The 5944-nt window shown below is 43.3% G+C and overlaps 1 long non-coding RNA gene across 5 annotated transcripts in view; it reads right to left on the bottom strand.

The window, feature by feature from the left end:
- Positions 1-1154: 1154 nt before the first annotated feature.
- Positions 1155-5944, bottom strand: part of LOC123803308 (uncharacterized) — a 279495-nt gene continuing 274705 nt past the window's right edge. For all 5 annotated transcript variants that reach the window (XR_015725357.1, XR_015725359.1, XR_015725361.1 and 2 more), the window contains one exon: positions 1155-5933. This is a non-coding gene — a long non-coding RNA (uncharacterized LOC123803308). The remainder of the gene's footprint in view (positions 5934-5944) is intronic.

Raw genomic sequence — 5944 nt, 5'->3', positions numbered from 1 at the left:
GTCTTGAAGGACTCCTACAGCATCTCGTTGGTGTTGGTGGAGACCTGCACTAGCACTTTAAGAGCTTGCCGGAGGGGCCAACGTGAGATTTGGTTTTGAACCGTGTATCTGTGGTAGCACGGTCATCGTGAGGAGTTTGGTAGTAATACAGCCTCAGCTCCAGCCAGGACTTAGAGAATCCAGAGTACATTTTAATTGGATGCGGGGTGGTAGAGACGCACTCATGTGTGCGAAATCCAAACGGCTGGGCCCCGCTTTCGTTTCCTGAGGCTGTGCAACAAAGCACCACAAGCTGAGTGGCTTGCACAACAGGAGCACATCGGCCCACAGTCTGGAGGCCAGAAGCCCGAGACCAAGGTGGCTGCTTTTGAGGGCAGGGAGGGGTCTGTGTGCCAGGCCCCTCTCCCTGTGTCCCCGCACAGTCTTTCCTCCGTGTATCCCTGTGTCCCAATTTCCCTTTGGTATGAGGACACCAGTCTTACTGGGTCACGGCTCACCCTAATAACCTCATTTAAGTTGATTACCTCTATAAGGACCCTGTCTCAGAATACAGGTATATTTTGAGGTATTGGGGTTAGGACTTAAATAGGTGAAGTTTGGGGATACACAATTCAGCCTACGACATCCATCATAAGGTGCAATTAGAGCCTGACCTTTGTCCTGCCCATTTCCACCTGCTCCCCTTCTCTCCCTGGACCCTTCTGTTTTCTCACTGCAAGCTCTTTGCCCGCACCCTTTCTTCTGCCGGGGTGCTCTTCCCTGGTCTGTCCGCCTGATGAACTCACCTACTCTAGATCAAAGGTCACTGCTGTCTGATTCCTGTCTGACAGCTATCCTGACCTCTAGTAGAATTATCCCATCCCATGTGCTCTTGTCTCATGGCCTCTGTAATCTTTCCACACTTACTGATTTTGCTTGGCTCTATTTCAGACTAGGCCATCAGCAGGTCAAAGGCAGGGCTGGGTCCTATCTAACTCTTCATCCTTTCTGCCTGGCTCACAGTAAATGCTCATTCACAGACAATATTGGTTGTCAAATGAATGAAATACCTTAAGAATCAACCAAAGCCCCAAATCATCATATTAAAAGTCCCCAACTTTTAGACCAGTTGCTGATGAGCAGGCCAAGAGAACTATCAATGGTGGAGATTAAAAAAAAAAAAAAAAAAGGTAATTCAATGGCTTCCACTCTCTGCTCTTCAGTAATTCTAGGCCACTTTGGGGAATCACCTGTGCAGAAGAGGCTAAGATTCAGTGGGGTTGGAGGAAAATGCCTGATTGGAGGACGAAGCTCTTCCCAGCCTTCCCTCCAGTTCTCATGACACTCACATGCCTCACCCTGCTCTGCCTGCCTACCTGCTTCACTTCCCAAAATCCGGACAACCATGCTGACGTTGCCACTCCAGTCCCCATTTATTTTTTAACAAGTGGCTGCCAAAGCACGCTCCTGAAATCTTGATCTCACAGGGACTGGGGAAACAACTGTGTCCTGAGAAAGACAAGATATCCATGCTTCCTAAGCGCCACGCAGTCCCAGCTGGAGTGCACATTTCCCAGGCCGTGGCTACCTCCTTCCAAAATCAGGCATGTGTTAGAGGGCTTTTTCCCTTTGAAGTACGTGAACACAAGGACAGTGGCTTTCTTTGGGCTCTATTGCAAGTCATCCTGAATGTTTTTTTCAATAACAAAAGTCTAGATCATTTCAACTCAAATCCCAGTAAGTCCTTTTTACGTTTGGTTTCCCACCTCCCTTTCACACAGAAGAACACATGGCACATTTAACCAACAAATATGGTGCTTATTTATTTCTAATAACAGATGCATTTTTTCTAAGTTAGAGTAACAGGGGAAATGTTAAAAGGAAAAAAATGAAGTCAGTGTAGAATGAATTAATATCAGGTAGGTTGCTGGTCGTCAGGTCAGGTAAACATGGAGCCAGGGTAATTATAGTCTGGCCATAATATTATCAGCTGGGGGGTACATACTCTCTTGTAAGTTTGTTCTGGGATGTGCAGTTCTCCTGCTCACTCTCTTTCTTCCCCAAAGATAGAACATATCCCCTTGCAACTATATGCTTTTACTTTCCCCCTGAGAGTTGGTTATTCATGTCTCACAATGTTCCCCCCCCCCCGCCAAAAAAAAGATTGAGTATGGTAAGTATGCTAGGTGAGCTCACGCATATTCCATTCTTAAAAACACAAGAACATGGAAATTATTTTCTCTTGACCTTGGTTTTTTTAGGGCAGGGCTCTCCCTCTCTAAATTCATCTTTCTATGCCTTCCCTCCCTTTCCTCCTCCTTTTCTCAGCTGATATTACATGATGTACTCTGCTTCCTAGATCTGAAAATCTGTGAGACGCTTGAGCTAAGAGAAGCTGCTGGCATTTATGAATGCTTGCAAAAGTCCATTCGCTAATGCCATCAAATAGAAAATGCATTTGGAGGAGGAAAGACAAACAGGCAGTAGAACATGAACTCATTTGAAGTTTAAAAAAATTAGATTTACTCTATTATAAACTTAGAGGAATTTTCCCCAATTCATCTCTGTTGTAAAGAGATATTTTAAGGGTCATTGTAAGGAAGAATATTGCTTTTTTCCCTACATTCAAGGATGCCACAAATATATCTTCTGCTCAGAGAGGAGGAAAAAAAGCAATAATGCTGCCTCTTTTCTATGGGAAAAAGGCAGCTTCTTATTTTTATGTTAAAGACTTGTCAAGACACTTATATTTTTCATAGCATTAAAAGTTATTTTTTATTCTGCTTAATTGTTCATTGAGATTTCAAAACCAAATCTGCCTCCTTGCCAAATATCTTTGTAATATGTACATTTCACACTGGCTTATTATAATAGGTTTTCTCGTGGGATCTAGCATTCTGGCATCTGCTTTGTTATGATATTATAACAATAATTAACATTTAGCACTTACTGTACAGCCAGCCTTTGATCCATATTTTTAACAAAATGCAGTAACAATGCTCTTTCACACAGCATCTTTCATCCCAGGGCCTCAAAGTAGTTGGCAGCATCATATTATAACCCAAGATAGTTGTATTCACTCCTGAAATCCTCCCAACACCCCCGTGGGGTCTGTACACAGCAGGCATCTTCCTTAGGGGATGGGAAGGGAAGAAAGGTCAAGTGAACCGCCAGGCGGCAAGAGAAGGGCGGCAGAGCCAGGAATAGAATCCAGTTCCTTTGCTCTCTTGGTCAGAGATTCCAATGTTTCCATGCACTTATTTTTAAATAAAGGAAATGGGGAGAGAGAAGCGAGAAGGACCAAGCTTATTGTAGCAGGGATTCAGATATATCTTGAAAGTTGTGCTACGTCTTATGAAATGAATCCTCAGAAACAAAACTCTAGGTTATGAGGTGTCTATGCAACAAATATTAACGAGAGCCTACGTTGTGCCCCATGTCAGGTCTCTCCTGAGTCTCTTCCCTTTACAGAGAGGTCAGGAGGCATATGAATGACTCCAAGAACTGTCATTTGCAGTCTGTCTAATCAGGGCACCAAGGAGCATTGCTCATATGCAACACTGTTGATTAAATGGCCAATGTGGATCGATTTTACCCAAAACCCTACCCTGTTCTGTTTTTCTCCTGTGAGTTGCAACTCTTAACTCCGAGGCATCTTTATAGTAGAAGAAGCATATCACTGTGTTGAATTTGGGGGGATAGGTAGCCATGATGATTAGCCAAAAGAAGCCAGTGGTCACTCTCAAATTCAGAAGGATGAACATGGCTATTATAGGAAGAGTAATCATCTATATAGTTAATGAATGCTTAAGAAATATGGGCAAGTTTTCATCCTACTTAGCTTCAGTCCAGTTTACAAAATCTCAGGTAAATGTAAAGGTACAGATCATAGGCAGAATTGGCGTGAAATGAGGGAGGCCACGTGCTTGCCACAAAGACCGCCTACATTACCCCTGGAGTGAATTGCAGTAAAACTACAGAACGCGTGGGAAAGACAAGTGGCTCCAATGTGGATGAAATAATGTTGACATAGCACATGATACTCCTCATTGAATGCTCCAACAACCCTATGAGACAGAAGCTCTTATTATCCTCACTTATGGGGGAAGAAGCTGAGGTTGACAGAGTTTAAGTATATTGCCCCAAATTACAGAGCCAGTAAGGAAGGAACGGAAGCAGTGTGACTCAAGATGCACTTGGAGTCATGAATTCCTGCAGCTTTCTGTTGAAAATACCTACGGCCTCCAGAAAGTAGTTTAGGTATGGTTGTTCATAATGATGGTTAGTAGTCGTTGTAGTATGGCAGCCAGCATGTGTTAGCATGTGCTGTGTGCCAGGCACTGTTCTAAACTCTTTATATCTAAGGGTAGCTTTACAGCAACCCTGTCAGGCCTAATAGTTATATTATCCTGCATTGAATGGTTGAAGAAACTAAGTCCCAGGCTAACGTAGCTAGCGAGTGGTTTCTGTAATGAATCTGTTTGCATAAAACTATTTGCTATGCCCTTGCCCTTTTTCTCAACAAGAGAGGGAAAGAAAAAAAAATCATTGGTCTGATCTGATTCTGGAACAGTGGCGGCACAAAGGAAAAAAGGCCCGCGTCCACTCTTGCAACTCTTGTCTGTCCCTTCCAGGTGCATGAAACACCGTGACACATACTGTTTGCTGACCCTGCAGGGGGCCCCTGCTTCCATCCCCGCTAAAATGAGAACAAACACTTTGAGAAATAAGTGATTCAATACAGCACATTCCAGGCCAGTCCATAAAGAAAACATCCAATTCAATTTTAAAATGAATTTAGTCCAGATCTACGTTTTTACCAATACCATATGCATCTTGCTGGACCTTCATTTTAGTAGATTCTCATCCCACATGTAAATAAAACTAACAGTGCCCATCAGAGCAGATCTCTGAACAGGATACTCCTTTATAGCAAGACATATAGCAGAAAAATGTGTTTGGCTGTGCTCCAACGCCCCAGAGTTGCTGTGGGAACCAGAGGCAGGCCTCAGTATAAACTCCTCAGGAAGCTCTTACCCCCACACAGTCCAGCAGCCTCTCTGACTGAACATCAGAGACCACAGCAATGAGAAACCCAAGGAAGGTTTCACGTCTTGTGACTTGGGGCAGCAAGCTATGGGAAGTTATAAATATTTTCACTTACAGAGAACTATCAAGTGCAGCCTCGCACATTGGCACCAACTCGCGCTGCTGACTTGAATCTCATTTCATCTTAAAAAGAAGTTTTGCCATTTGAGTAAATTTGAAAACGATTCAAATTAGACTGATGTAAGTCATTATAACTTGTCCCCATGGGAAGGCATTCTCGTGGTCCATGACAGCGTATCATGCCCTGGAATAACTTCTATGGAAAGGGTCTTCATACCATTGTCTTTCTAGAAAAAGAACTCATACAATGCACAGTGTTTGATATAAAAGTTTCACTATAAAAGCAATGAAGGAAATCATGGATGGTCTGAACAAGAAACAAATGTTCTTCGCATGGATTCTAAAACCAAGGCAATGTTGAGAGGTCTCTGGGAGCACACTGATGGTTCAATTCAATCAGAAGAAAATAAAGCATGCCGTAAAGTCACATGTGGAAATGTAGGTGGTGTCCTAGAACAAGGAGTCCTGATTAAATGAAGCGTCTGAGCATCATGTATTCACAGCTAAGAAAACCACATGGCGGCTTCAGAAAGGTGTTAAGATTCTGTCCCCAAAACACAAATCAGCTGCAGTTTCTACGTATGGAGCCAGCAGCACCTTCTCTGGAACCTTCCAGGACTGCCTCTTACTGGGTAGTAGGAGTGAAATGATCATATTGTTTCTCAGGCTGCTGAAAAATGCTCCATCTGTAGCATGTGTTGTTTATGATTCGACTCTGTATCCTTCCACATTCATATTTCTCCAAACTTCCTCTGGGCATCAGGTACAAACGGAGGTGGCAAATGCTAGCAAGAAG

This window comes from Ursus americanus, chromosome 7 (assembly GCF_024610735.1).
Source record: "Ursus americanus isolate L20-20 chromosome 7, mUrsAme1.1.p, whole genome shotgun sequence".
Classification (NCBI taxonomy): Eukaryota; Metazoa; Chordata; class Mammalia; order Carnivora; family Ursidae; genus Ursus; species Ursus americanus.
This window is presented reverse-complemented; position numbering and strand designations above follow the sequence as displayed.